Consider the following 15240-nt stretch of genomic DNA (forward strand, 5'->3'; position numbering starts at 1 on the left):
TTTTGAGTCTTTGTGTATCCTTGCATGTGAGATGGGTCTGGATGCAGCATACCCATGGGTTTTGGCTTTTTATCCAATTTGCCTGTCTGTGTCTTTTAATTGGGGCATTTAGTCGATTTAAATTTAGGATTAATATTAATGTATGTGAGTTTAATACTGCCATTTAATGCTAGCTGGCTGTTTTGCCCATTAGTTGATGTAGATTCTTCATTATGTGGATGTTTTTTACCTTTTGGTATATTTTTGGAATGGCTGATACTGGTTGTTCCTTTCTATGTGTAGTGCTTCTTTCAGAAGCTCTTGTAAAGCAGGCCTGGTGGTGATAAAATCTCTGAGTACTTGCCTTGTTCACAAAAGATTTTATTTTTCCTTCACTTATGAAGCTTAATTTGGCTGGATATGAAATTCTGGGTTGAAAGTTCTTTTTTTTAAGAATGTTGAATATTGGCCCCCACTCTCTTCTGGCTTGTAGGGTTCCTGCTGAGAGATCTGCTTTGAGTCTGATAGGCTTCCCTTTTTGGGTAACCGGATCTTTCTCTCTGGCTGCCCTTATCATTTTCTCCTTCATTTCAACCCCGGTGAATCTGACGATTATGTGCCTTGGGGTTGCTCTTCTTGAGGAATATCTTTGTGGTGTTCTCTGTATTACCTGGAGTTGAATATTGTCTTTCCTTGCTAGGTTGGGGAAGTTTTCCTGGATAATATCCTGAAGAGTATTTTCCAGCTTGGATTCATTCTCTTAGTCACATTCAGGTACATCTATCAAACATAGATTAGGTCTTTTCACATAGTCCCATATTTCTTGGAGACTTTGCTCATTCCTTTTTACCCTTTTATAATTGCAATCTTTTCCACCTTACCGAGACTTTTTTCTGACCCAGTGCATGCTGTATCCTAGAATATGTTCTATATGCACTTAAAAGAATGTGTATTCCATAGTCATTGGGTGGAACATTCCAAAAATGGTAATTAGGACAAGTTGGTTAAGGCCAAGGTGGGTGGATCACAAGGTCAAGAGATCGAGAGCATCCTGGCCAACATGGTGAAACCCCGTCTCTACTAAAAAAATACAAAAATTAGCTGGGCGTGGTGGCACTCACCTGTAGTCCCAGCTACTCGGGAGGCTGAGGGAGGAGAATTGCTTGAACCCAGGAGGCGGAGGTTGCAGTTAGCCGGGATCGCGCCACTGCATTCCAGCCTGGCAAGACTCTGTCTCAAAAAAAAAAAAAAAAAAAAAAAACAGTGATGTACACGTCTGTGTATCTTTGCTTATTTTCTATAAGTTATGGGCAGTGGGATATTGAAATACCTATCATTGCTATTTGCCTATTCCACCTTTTAGTTCTGTCAGGTTTTGCCTCATATATTTTGAGGTCCTGTTGCTAAGTGCATATATGTTTATACTCGTAATATCTTCCAAATGGATCTACCTTTTAATCATATTAATGGTCTCTCTTTGTTTCTAGTAACATTTCTTGTCTTAAAGTCTTTTTATGACATTAATAAAGCCAATTTCATTTCTATGGTTTCTATTTATGTGGGATAATTTTTTTCCATCATTTCACAAACTTTCAACCTATGTATTTATTTGACTCTAAGTTGTGTCTCTTCTAGACAGGGTATAATTGGAGCTTGCTTTTGTTTATCTTGGCTGATAATCTCTGACTTTTGAAAGGGATGTTTATTTCATGCACATTTAATAAACATTAATATGGTTGGACTTATGTCTGCAATTTTGTCATATGTTTTTCATCTGTTTCATTTTATTTATGCATATGTTGCCCTTCATTTGCCTTTTCTAGGTGAAATAAATATGTTAGTGTATAATTTTAATTTATCTGTTGCTTTGTTATTTATCATATTATTTTCAATTATTTTCTTTTAATGCTCTTGAATTTACAATATACATCTTAGCTTATTACAGTTGACTTCGGAATAATGCTAACTTAATTTTAGTAAAGTATAAAATTTTACTCAAATGTCTCTTTTTCTTCCTCCTACCTTTTGCTACTACTGTTATATAGTGTATCAATATATGTTATAAACCCAATGATATAGTGTTGCATTTATTAGTTTGTACAATTGCATGTCTTTTTAAAAAGTTGAGAGGAAGTCAGAAGTAATATATTTTTAGAAACTTTGGTATTTACCTACAGGTATACCATTTCCATAACTCTTTATTTTTCCCTGGAAATTCAAGTTCTCATCTGCTGTCATTTTCTTTCAGCCTAAAGATTTCCTTTAGAATTTCCTTTTAGGTAGGCTACTGACCAACAAATTCTCCCAGTTTTTGTTTATTTGAGAATGCCCTTGCTCTACCTTCATTTTCTAAGGATACTTTTCTTGGATGTACAATAGTTGATTAAGAGTCTCTCTCTCCTTTATTCACTCATTTTGAATATGTTATCTCATTACCTCTTGGTCTATATCATTTCTGGTATGAGGTCAACCATTAATCATATCGCTCTTATGCACCTGTTGTTTTTCTTGCTGCTTTTATTTCAAAATTTTATATTTTTATGGTTTTTGATAGTTTGCTCAGGTTATTCTTAGGTGTGGATTTCTGTGTTTATTCTGATGGTGGTTGGAGGTATCACTGAGTTTCTTGGATGAATAGATTAATTTTTAAATCAAATTTGGGAAAATTTCAGCCATTATTTCTTAAAATATGTTTTATGTTCCTTTATCCTCTCTTCTAGGACTTCCATTACACGTATGTTAGTAGATTTTATGGTTTTTCACAAGCCTCTAAGGCTCTGTTCATTTTTCTTTATTCTTTTTTATTTCTGTTCTTCAGATTGTATCTTCTCCCAGCTCAAATCTACTATTGAACCTCTAAAGAAAACTTTTCATTGCAGTTATTTTACTTTTCATTTCCCAAATTTTGCATGTAGCTCTTTTGTATAAATTATCTCTATTCTATATGTCATCACCATCATACTTTCCTTTAATTTTTTAAACTTAAGTTATTTACTTTAGTTCTTTAAACATATTCATGATGGCTGCCTTTAAGTCTTCTCTGCTAAATTTAACACCTGGGAATATTCATAAACAGCTTCTATTAATGGATTCCTCCCTCATCAAGTGTAGGTCACAGTTTCTTGTTTTTATGCATGTCTTATAATTTTGTTGTTGAATATTGAATATTTTGGATAATATAATCTAGCACTTCTGAATTCTGACCAGCCCCAGGTTATTGTTGTTCTGTTCTGTTTTGTTTCTTTGTTGACTGGGCTAAATCTTTACAATCTGTCGCCTCAGTGATGTGCAGCCACTGATGTCTTTATTTAGTTTTCCCCCTTGTTTTTGTTTTAAAATATGGATATTTAAGGATGATCACTGGACCTTCATAGCTTCTGATAAGCCAAATATTAGTCAGTAGTTGCATTCAAACATCTTATGCCGGAAAGATTTTCTCTCTTTGCTGATGGATCTCTGTGTGTGCTGGGAAAACATTTAAACTTCAGACTGTTTTCAAGTCTTCCAAAGTTTTTGCTTTTTGCCAAGCTTTTTCATGACTCCTCTGGGAGTGTTTGCTGTCTCCATCAACCAGGTATGTGTGGGTGGCTTAAGTCTAATCCAATCTCCACTGCACATGTGCACATCTTCTTATTAAGCCAGGATATGTGAAATACATATCAGCACCCTATGTTTGTCACCTCCCCAAACACCTTGTTACATTCCTAGCTAGTCCGCTGGTCTCTTGCTTGCCCAAAATAGGCACACAACCTCAGGCTAATGGAGCCGTTAGCTCTTCCCATTCACTTGTCACCTAGTTTGCCACTTTCGCTATGAATGCTGCCAATCAAGTGAGCCCCTCCCACGGAGGCATCCAAACTGCTGGTTTGCATAGCCTTCCTCACCTTGGTTTCATTACACCACATACAGAGCTGGTAGATGGTGTCTAGAACTATCCCCAGGCAAAAATACCAGAAACATGCTGCTCTTGTGCAAAGTTCAGTAGTTTTCACAAATAAATACTTCTCAGGTTTTTTTGTTTGTTTGTTTTGTTTTTTTTGTATCTTTGTTTGAATTCCAGAATGTTGAAATGGTTGTTTTTCACTATCTTGTATAGCTTTATAGTTGCTTTTTGAGGAGAGAATTTCTCAACCTCCTGTCATGCCAGAACTCCTGTCCTATAATAAATATTTTACAAGGACTTTCATCTTTTGGCTTTGCTAAACTCAATTACTACTTTTCACAACTTTTTAAAAACATTCCTTAGCATTTTTATACATACAATCGTGCCATTGGCAAATTGGGTAATTTTACTTACTACTTTCCAATCTGTATGCTTTCATTTTTTTCTTGCCTTACTGCACGACCTGGGACCTCCCCTATATAAATTGCATAGGAGGGGTGAGATCAAACAACCTGTCTTTTTTTCTGATCTCACAGAGAAATAATCAGTCTTTTACCATTAATTATTATGTTATCTTTACATTTTGTACAGACCAGCAATGTCTTGAGAAACACACATAATCTTTGGATAAGTAAGAAAAGATGATGAATTGTAAGAAGATAGTAGTCTATGGCAAAAAGGCAAAATCTTCTATTTTCTGGTAAATGACCTTGAGCAAGTCTGTCCCGCTCAGCTTTTTCATCCCTAAAATGCAGAAGGTTGAACTGACCACAGGTGATCAGTGGTTTTCAAATTAAAAAAAAAAAAATTCCTTTCTTAAAAGTATTTTCCATGATTTTCTAATATTTAAAAAGAATAAAATAAAATCTAATCTGGTCCAGTAGAAGTAGGGGCGGTCGCACTGGATCCCAAGTTACTCATGCTCTCTGTCTGTCCCTTTATAATGAGAGGTACTGCCACAGAAGCCGTAGGGTCCTGTGAATGGAATGGAACTTGAAAGGAGACACATAACATTATTAACATAACTTGTAGAGGTGTAAGGGGCATAGGAGGCATTCATAATAAAACAACATGTAATGCATAATATTATATATATATATATATATATAATGGTTACCATTATATAAATATAATATTACACACATACATATGTGTGATGGTTACCAATAGTTACATGTATACAGCGGTATACATGTAATAAATATACATATATAGTCATGTGTCAGTTAACAATGGGGATACATTCTGAGAAATGTGAAGTTAGGCAATTTTGTCATTGTGCAAATATCATAGAATATACTTACACAAACCTAGATGATATAACCTACTACACACGCAGGCTATACAGTATAGCTTATTTTTCCTAGGCGACAAACCTTTACAGCATGTTACTGTACTGAATACTGTAGGTAACTGTAACACAATGGTAAATATTTGTGCATTTAAACATATCAAAACTTAGGCACAGTAAAAATACCATATTATAATCTTATGGGACCATTGTTGTATATGTGGTCTGTCACTGACTGAGACATCATTATGTGGTGCATGACTGTGTATAATGGTTATATATATATATATATATATATATATATATATACATATGTTAAATATAAACATTTAACAAAATTTAGTATGTTAGTAAAATATATATGTGTGTGTGTGTGTGTGTATATATATATATATATATATATATATATATATACATATGTTACCACGATGTTAACGGTGGTTATCTCAGGTGGTATAATTAATTTCAGGTGACCTTAATTTCTTCTTTGTGTTTTGGGGTTATGAAACTTTTTAAAAATTGAATTTCTTTTCTTTTTCTTTTTTTGAGACAGGGTCTTGCTGTGTCACCCATGCTGGGGTACAGTGGTGCAATCACAGCTCGCTGCAACCTTGACCTCCCCGGCTCAAGGGATCTTCATCACCTCAGCCTACCAAGTAGCTAGGATCACATGCATGTGCCACCACACATAGCTAAGTTTTTTTCATTCTTTGTAGAGATGGGATCTCACTATGTTTCCCAGACTGTCTCAAACTCCCGGGCTTAAGCGATCCTGCTGCTTCAGTCTTCCAAAGTACTGGGATTATAGGTGTGAGCCACTGCATCTGGCCTATTTTGCACATAATCAGTAAAAAAGTTATTTTCATGGGGGTACATGAAATGAAAAAACAATACACATAAGAAAGGCCCTTTAAGCTCTGACATTATATTAAATTCACTGTTGAATAATAAAGTTGACTAACATCCAAGAGTGTTGGCAGTTTAATAAGGGACCCTATAAATGAACAGACTAACCCTGAAAGTTGTAAGACACTAATGAAGAGATGCCAGGAACTGGGGCCACAATTTCTATCAAGATTTTTAACTTATCTCTTTCAAGTTACACCACAGGCCACTCTTTGAATCTTAGGTAAAACCAGTAGCGTGGTGCATTTTAGCTTTTGTTGACTTTATTTATTTTTAAAGGATAATGGTAAAATCTATGTAGACTCCCTCTTCTATTTCTATCCAGCTCACAAACCCTGGAATCGATTTCCCAATCTCTGTGTGCCGCTATTCTGGCCTCCTGCCCATGTCTCCTGCTCCACTTCCCTGTATGTGGAGAGACTAAGTGAAGACAGACTGGCCAGGCTAATTTTTCCAAGGGTTAGCTCAACTTTGGATTTTTACTTTAAAGTAGAATATAAAAATTCCCTTTAGGACAGTTTCCTGTTTTGGATCACAGTCCATTTAGTAAAACTTTGGCCAGTAAATCTGAAAGAATAAAGTCTAGGTGGAAAAAGAGAGAGGAAAGAGATAATCCATTCTTCATTTACTTATTTACTATTTTAAACTTTTACAAAAATATGATTTATACATGTGTATTTTCTTAATATTCACATATTCAGCAAACATTTGTTGAGTGTCTACTGTGTGCCAGGCACTGAAATATATGATTTCACCAATGTACCTCTTTTGTTTCTCACAACAACCCTAGTAAGTAGAACGGTCGGCCAGATGTGGTGGATTCTGCCTGTACTCCAAGCACTTTGGGAGGTCAAGGCAGGAGGATCACTTGCACTTAGGAGTTTGAGGTTGCAGTGAGCTACGATTTTGCCACTGAACTGCAGTGTGGGTGACAGAGGTGACCGAGCAAGCCAATCTCAAAAAAAAAAAAAAAAAAAAGAATTGTTGCCTTACTTTATAAGTCAAGAACTGAAGCACAGGGAGCTGAAGTGACCTGCCCCAGGTCACAATGCTGGTTAGATTCCAAATAGACTCTTTGGTCACCAGAGCTACTGCTTTTTCTACCAGCGTTGCAGTTGCCTCTCCAGTTGAAGTTGTGGAGACTGTAAGGTAAGCAGTTAACACATTAGCAAAGGTATGCACCTTTGTCCATCAGCTGACAACATTTCATAAGTCTAATTTTACCAGCCTGCTTATTTAGTGATATAGAATAAGTTCGCTCAATATAGACAAATGGTGGTGTTTGGGCTTTTTGCCTAATCAAGTTTAAATGTGCTTTTTTAAAGGTTTCCTTCAAAAGCCACTGTTTTACTTAATGTGGAAGTACTGGGAACTTTCCCACTATAGTCAAGAGGGAAAAAAGGATGCTCATTCTTGCCACTATTATGTAACATTGCATTGAAGGTATTAGCTACCCCAACTAGACAATAGAAAAAAATTATTATTATTAGAATTGGAAAGGAAGCAATAAAAACATTTTTACTCACGTATAATAGAATTGTCTTCTACATGAAAACCAAAGAATCAAGTAAAGAACTGCTGCAAACATTTAACAAAATTTAGTATGGTTAGTAAAATATAAAATTAATGTCTAAAAATAAATTCCCTTCACATATGCAAAAAACTGTCAATTAGAAGATATGATGGCAGGGAAGATTTCACTTTAAAAAGCAGCCAAAAAGGTTACATACATAGGAGTGAATATATAAGAAATTTGCAAACCTTTATGAGGAATAATTTCAAACACTTTGATATTCATCACCTAAACACACTGATCAATCTTAGAATCACAAAAAATGAAACAACCAGACATATGCCTTCTGATTCAATATGAAGTACCCAGCACCAACCATGACATATCTTTAACAAGTAAGTGAATCTTATCAAGAAATATGAGGAATAGAAGAACAAATTAAATGACACAATGAAGCAAGCAGACAAATCTAGAACATGAAACATTCCAGAGGACAATTGACCCAGTTTCTTCAATTGATTTACTTAGGGCATAAAAAGGGGGGAAGGGATATTGCTATAGATTCAAAAAGAATCAATGGATGTAACAACGAAATGTAATGTGTGGACCTTGTTTGGATCCTGATTCAAACTAATTAACAGTTAAGAAAAATAAAAATATAAAAAAAATTTTGAGACACTTGGGAAACTGAGTATGTATCACAGTTGACTCCTGAGCAATGCAAGGGTTGGGGTGCTGACCCCCACACAATTGAAAACTAGCATATAACATTGACTCCTCCAAAACTTAACTACTAATAGCCTACTGTTGACTGGAAGCTTTAGCAATAACATAAATAGTCGATTAACACATATTTTGTAAGTTATATGTATTATATTCTTACAATTAAGTAAGCTGGAGAAAAATGTTATAAGAAAATCATAAGAAAGAAAGTATGTTTACTATTCATTAAGTGAAAGTTGATCATCATAAAGGTCTTTATCCTCATTGTCTTCAGGTTGAATAGGCTGAGAAGGAGGGAGAGGCAGTCTTGCTGTCTCAGGGGTGGCAGAGACAGAAGACAATGATGTGTAAGTGGACTTATGCAGTTCAAACTCATGTTGTTTAAGGGTCAACTGTATATTATAATAAGAGAGTGTTTAATATTTTTGTTATATGCGATAACGGCTTTGGAGTTATACAAGAAAATTCCCACATTTTAATGAAACGCATACTAAAGATATTTAGGGAGTGAAATGAAATAATGCTTGGAAGTTGCTTTAAAATCATTTGCAGGAGGTAAAGAGGAAAAGATAGAGAATGAAATAGAAAAATCTTAATATTATTTGCATTAACTTGCTAGGGGTGTGTATTACTTCATTTTGTGTTGCTATAAAAGAATACCTCTGACTGGGCAATTTATAAAGAAAAGAGATACACTTAGCTCATGTTCTGCAGGCTGAGAAGTTCAAGGGCATGACTCTGGCTTCTGCCATGTATGTATGTTCTTTCATGTATGTTACAATGTGGCAGAGAAGGTCAAAGGGGCAGTGGGCACATACAAAGAGAGGGGAAATCCTGAAGGGCATCCTGGCTTTATAACAACCCGTTCTCTCAGGAAATAACCCATTCCCGTAAGAACTAATCCAGTATCATGACAACAAGCACTCATTACCCTGAATACAGCACCAACCCATTCATGGGAGATCTGCCCCCCAAACCCAAACACAACCCAGTAAGCCCCACCTCTCAATATTGCCAAGTTGGGGATCAAATTTCAACATTAGTTTGCGTGGGGACAAACAAACCATATCTAAATTATAGCCAGGTGCTGTAACAAAATATCACAGACTGGGTGGCTTAAACAACAGAAATCTGTTTCTCACAGTCCTGGAGGCTGGAAGTCTGAGATCAAGATGTCAGCAAGTTTAGTTTCTCCTGAAGACTCTCTCTTTGGTTTATGGAAGGCCACCTTCTTGCTGAGTCCTCAGTGGTCTTTCCTCTGTGTACAGTTTTCTCTGTCCTAATAGCCTCTTCTTACAAGAAGACAAGCCAGATTAGATTAAAGCCCACCCTAGTTGCCTCATTTTAACATAATTGCCTTTTTAAAAAGCCTATCTCCAAATACAGTCATGTTTTGATGTACTGGGTGTTAGGGTTTTGACATAAAAATTTTGAATAAGGAGTGTATGTGAGTTTATTGTACTATCTATACTCTTTGATTTTGTGTATGTATAAAAATGTATACCTATGCAACAATTTTGCATGTTCTTCACATGTACCCCAAAACCTAAAATGCAATAAAATAAATAAATGGGAAAAAAAAGAATATATACATATAAACAAAGCCTATAATTATGATTCCTTGTGGCATTTTTTTGTAAATTCAAAATAAAAATACATATATATTTTGAAAAAAAAAAGTATATTAAATACAGCAACATTTCAGAGGAGGACATAAAAGTACACCTGAACAGATAAACATACACAGCATGTCCCATAAATAGGCACCATCAGGGAGATATCAGTTATCCCTAAGCAAATTTATAGTTTTAACATATCGCACTAAATATGCCAACATTTGTTTCCTGGAACTGAATAAGCATATGTGGAAAAATAAGTAAACAAGAATAGTCAGGAAAATTCTGTAAAAAAAAAGAGTAACGGGATGTGGAGCAGTCTTACTGGATATTAAAACATACTCTAGAGCCTCAAGTATTAAAACAATGTGATATTTGTGCATAACTGGAAGATAATAAAAATCCCAAAATAGACCCAAGTGCATAAGACAATTTAATATATGATAAAAGCAGCTTCTCAAATCAATGGAGGTAGAAATAAACTTTCTGATCAATATTAGGACAAGTGGGAAACCATTTCAAAAAAGATTAAATGGAATCTATACCTCACACCACACATCAGGATAAAATCCAAATAGATAAAAGATTTAAATTAAAAAAAAAAAAAGCACTAAAAAAAGCCTTGAAGTGAATGCCTTCCTAATTGTGACTCAAAATCCAGAGGCCATTTTAGAAAATGATTGACAAATTGTGCTACACAAAGAAGAAAAACTCATGGCAAACACACACACACGCACATACACACACACACACACACACACACACACACACACACCATAAGACCATAAGCAATGTCAAAAGACAAGGACAAATAGGGAAAATATTTGTAACTCATATCACAGCCAACGGACTATACTAATTTTCCTAATTTTTAAAGAGTTTCTAGAAATCTGTGAGAAAAGACAATAAACCAATATTTTTGAAGGGAGAACTAAAAAGAAACAATTGTCAGCATGAACAGACAACCTACAGAATGGGAGAAAATATTTGCAAACTATGCATCCAACAGGGGATTAATATTTAGAATTTACAAGGAACTCAAACCATTTCACACACACAAAAAAAAACCATTAAAAAGTGGGGAAAGGATGTGAATAGACATTTTCCAAAAGAAAACATATAAAAGGCCAACTAGCATATGAAAAAATGCTCAACATCACTAATCATCAGATAAATGCACGTTAAAGCCACAGTGAGCTATCATCTTATAGTAATCAGAATAGCTATCATTAAAAAGTCAAAAAACACAGTTGTCAGTGAGGATGCAGAGAAAAGGGAGTGCTTGTCCACTGTTGGAGGGAATGTAAACTAGTACAACCACTATGGAAAACAGTATGAACATTTTTCAAAAAACTAAAAATAGAACTACCCTTCAATCCAGCAATCCCACTACTGAGTATCTATCCCAAGAAATTGAAATCATTATATTTTAAAAAGATTCCTGCACTCATCTGTTTATGGCAGCACTATTCACAATAGCAAAGATATGGAATCAACCTAAATGTTCATCAACAGGTGATTGGATAAAGAAAATGTGGTATGTATACACAGTGGAGTACTATTCAGCCACAAAATAGAATGAAATGTGTCTCTTGCAGCAACATGGATGGAAATAGAAGCCACTATCTTAAGTGAAACAGCCCAGAAACAGAAAGTCAGATGCCACATGTTCTCACTTATAAGCTAAATAATGTGTGCATACAGACACAGAGGGTGGAATGATAGACACTGGAGAGTCAGAAAGGTGAGAGGATGGGAAGGGGGTGGATAGTGACAAATCGCTTGGCCACTACAATTAATTACTTAACCGGTACATTATTTGGGTGATGGACACAATAAAAGCATTGACTTCTCCAGTACTCAATATATATCCAGATAACAAAATTGCACTTTTACTCCTTAAACTTTATACAATTGTTTTAAATAAGAAAAATAAAATGGGGATGTTGAAGTAAATGAACACATCTTTCACAGAAAAAGAAATCCACAAAAAAGAAATTAATAGAAATATAATGGCACTGGGGCGAGGTGTGGTGGCTCATGCCTGTAATCTCAGAACTTTGGGAGGCTGAGGAGGGTGGATCACCTGAGGTCAGGTGTTCCAGACCAGCCTGGCCAAAATGGTGAAACCCTGTCTTTACTAAAAATACAAAAAAGTTAGCCGGGCGCTGTGGCATACACCTGTATTCCCAGCTACTCAGGAGGTGGAGGCAGGAGAATCACTTGAACCCAGGAGGTGGAGGTTGCAATGAGCCAAGATCATGCCCTTGCACTCCAGTCTGGGAGACAGCAAGACTCTTTCTCAAAGAAAAAAAAAATGTAATGGCCCTTAAACATATGAAAAGACACTTGACTTCTCTCATAATATGAAAAGTTCAAATTTAAAACTATACCAGGATCTTTTTTTCCACCTATCAGTTGGGCAAACATCCGGAAGTTTGATACAACACTCCATTGTCAAGCCTGTAGAGAAAAGAGTAACTCTCATACGTTACTAATGGAACTGCAAATTGGTACAACCCTTATTAGTTTGGTAGGGGCTGCCACAACAAAATATCACAGACCGAGTGGCTTAAACAACAGAAAGCTATTTTCTCACCATTCTGCCAGCTAGAAGTCTGAGATCAAGGTGTTGGCAGGACTGGTTTCTTCTGATGCCTTTCTCCGTGGCTTATAGATGGACATCTCCTCTATGTGTCTTCACGTAGTCTTCCCTGTTTACGTGTCTGTGTCCTAATCTCTTTTTATAAGGAAAACAGTCAAATTGGATTATGACCTACCCTAGTGACCTTATTTCAACTTAATTACTTCTTTAAAGACCCTATCTCCAAATGCAGCCACATTCTGAGTTACTAGGGCTTAGGACTTCAACATAAGAATTTTATGGGTCACAATTCAACCCATAATAACCCTTATAGAAGGAAACCTAGACATAGCTTATCATGACTACCAATTCATTATCCTTGCCCAGCAACTGTATTTCTGGAAATCTATCCTACAGATATACCTGCACACATATAAATTGACATATGTATCAAGATGTTCATTTCAGTCTTGTTGAGGCTGAAATATTAATTTCAGACTGGTTGAGTGAACTTTGGTTCATCTACACAGCACAAAATTATGCATCTGTGAAAAGAAATGAGGAAGTTCTCCATGCACAGGTAAAGGGGGATCTCCATGATATATGAGGAAAAAGAATGCACAAAACAGTGTAATAATAGTGTGCTACCCACATAGGATATAAACATTTGTATTTGCTTCTATAAAATTTGCATAAGAAAACACTGAAGGCTGAACAACTACAACAAAACGTGAATAAAATTGGTTACCAAGATCAGCTGTGCAAATCTCTAGAAGATGACGGTGTTTTTCAAAGCACTGCAAAATCATTGGAAGAAAACTATACCTGGGCTCTGCCTGCTGACCTGGGGAGGCCATTGGATCTATGGAAAATACTTTGATAACCTACTAAGGAGAGCAGCCGGTCAAGAAGCTCAGGTGTTTGACAATCAACACATTCCTCCCAATGCACAAGTAAAGAAGGCAACTGTTTTTCTCAATCCCGCAGCTTGCAAAGGCAAAGCCACTGCTGCCCTGATTTTATATTTATCTGGCATGGATGTGACTATTGTTAAGATAGATTGTGACGGACAAGCCAAGAAACTCCTGGAACTGATGGAAAACACAGATGTGATCATTGTTGCAGGAGGAGATGGGACACTGCAGGAGGTTGTTGCTGGAGTTCTTGGATGAACAGATGAGGCTACCTTCAATAAGATTCCCATTGGATTTATCCCACTGGGAGAGACCAGTAGTTTGAGTCATACCCTCTTTGTCAAAAGGGGAAACAAAATCCAAAGCATTACTGATGCTACACTTGCCATTGTGAAAGGGCAGTTCCACTTGATGTCTTGCAGATCAAGGGTGAAAAGGAACAGCCTGTGTTTGCAACGATCAGTCTTCAACGGGAATCCTTCAGAGATGCTGGCATCAAAGCTAGCAAATATTCGTATTTTGGGCCTCTAGAAATCAAAGTAGCCCACTTTTTCAGCAGTCTTATGGAGTGGCCTCAGACTCATTAAGCCTCTATCTCATACATGGAACCTACAGAGAGATCTCCCAGTGAAACAGAGGAGACCCCTGTCCAAAGACCTTCTTTATAGAGGAGAATAGTACAAACGCTTGCATCCTACTGGGCACAACCACGGGATGCCCTTTCCCAAGAGGTGAGCCCAGAGGTCTGGAAAGATGTGCAGCTGTCCATTGTTGAACTGTTCATCACAACACGGAACAATCAGCTTGACCCGACAAGCAAAGATGATTTTATGAATATCTGCATTGAACCTGACACCATCAGCGAAACCCCAAGCTTCACGCCAAGGGCACAGAGTGTCTCCAAGCCAGCCACTGCACTTTGCTTGTCCCGGAGGGAGCAGGGGCTCTTTTAGCATTGACAATGAGGAATATGAAGCGATGCCTATGGAGGTGAAACTGCTCCCTAGGAAGTTGCAGTTCTTCTGTGATCCTAGGAAGAGAGAGCAGATGTTGGCAAGCCCCACCCAGTGAGCAGGCAGAAGGCAAGTGCTCTGAGACTACACTTTAGGCCATTGGCGGGACCAAAACAGAACAGGTGACTCAACCATCCCAAAAGTGTTGACAGAGGGTCCCAAGGGCATTTTCATGGCAAGTATGTCTCTGCCCCCCTCCAGTAGTGCTTCCCAAAGTGTGCTCTGTCACCTGCTTGGCAATCAGCTTCCGTTAGTGCATGTTTTATTTTGGTGTGATGGTCGACCCTCCTAAACACGAGCTTTCCTCAGGCTGGTTCAAGATGGAAAAGGACTTTCTTCTGTTTTATCCAAAAGTGCAACCACAGTGGAGAGCCCACAGTGGGCTTAGCCTGCCTAAGCCCTTCCATTTCCGTTCTGTTCTTTGACCATGCTAGGAATTCTGGGGAAAGTGCCTTCCTTCCCCGGTGACCTTTTCCTATTTCTAGGCTCTTCCACGGGTGCTGCTATTTTGTGAGCTCTGGCTCCTGGTTAGCTTTTATTTCAGTTCTGTCCTCAGTCCAGAAATGTATGTGAGGTTTTTTTCCCTCTTCAGCCATGGCTACAATGCTGTAAAATGCTAGTTTTTATTTTTTTAAGTTGTGCTTCCTAAATGGATTGCATGAGAGTCAACTGGGGTGCATGTTGAAAATTGATTTATTTGGGGTCCACCCCAAACCTTATAACCCAATTTGGGGACGGGTTCCAGGAATCTGCATTTTTAAAATGTTGGCCACCCTTCCCAGCTGATTCTGTAAGTTGTCCCTCAACTGTACTTGGAG

The 15240-nt window shown here is 37.1% G+C and overlaps 1 long non-coding RNA gene and 1 pseudogene across 1 annotated transcript in view; one reads left to right on the forward strand and one right to left on the reverse strand.

Moving 5' to 3' along the window:
- LOC119468390 overlaps window positions 1–12619 on the reverse strand; it is a 14264-nt gene extending 1645 nt beyond the window's left edge. The window contains exons 1-2 of the long non-coding RNA XR_005197066.1: window positions 12511–12619; window positions 7053–7201 (exon numbers count right to left, since the gene is read on the reverse strand). This is a non-coding gene — a long non-coding RNA (uncharacterized LOC119468390). The remainder of the gene's footprint in view (window positions 1–7052; window positions 7202–12510) is intronic.
- Window positions 12620–13271: 652 nt separating this feature from the next.
- On the forward strand, window positions 13272–15019 carry LOC108290088 (annotated as a pseudogene).
- The last annotated feature ends 221 nt before the right edge of the window (window positions 15020–15240 follow it).

The sequence above is a fragment of the Cebus imitator genome, unplaced genomic scaffold (genome assembly GCF_001604975.1).
Source record: "Cebus imitator isolate Cc_AM_T3 unplaced genomic scaffold, Cebus_imitator-1.0 Scaffold421, whole genome shotgun sequence".
NCBI lineage: Eukaryota > Metazoa > Chordata > Mammalia > Primates > Cebidae > Cebus > Cebus imitator.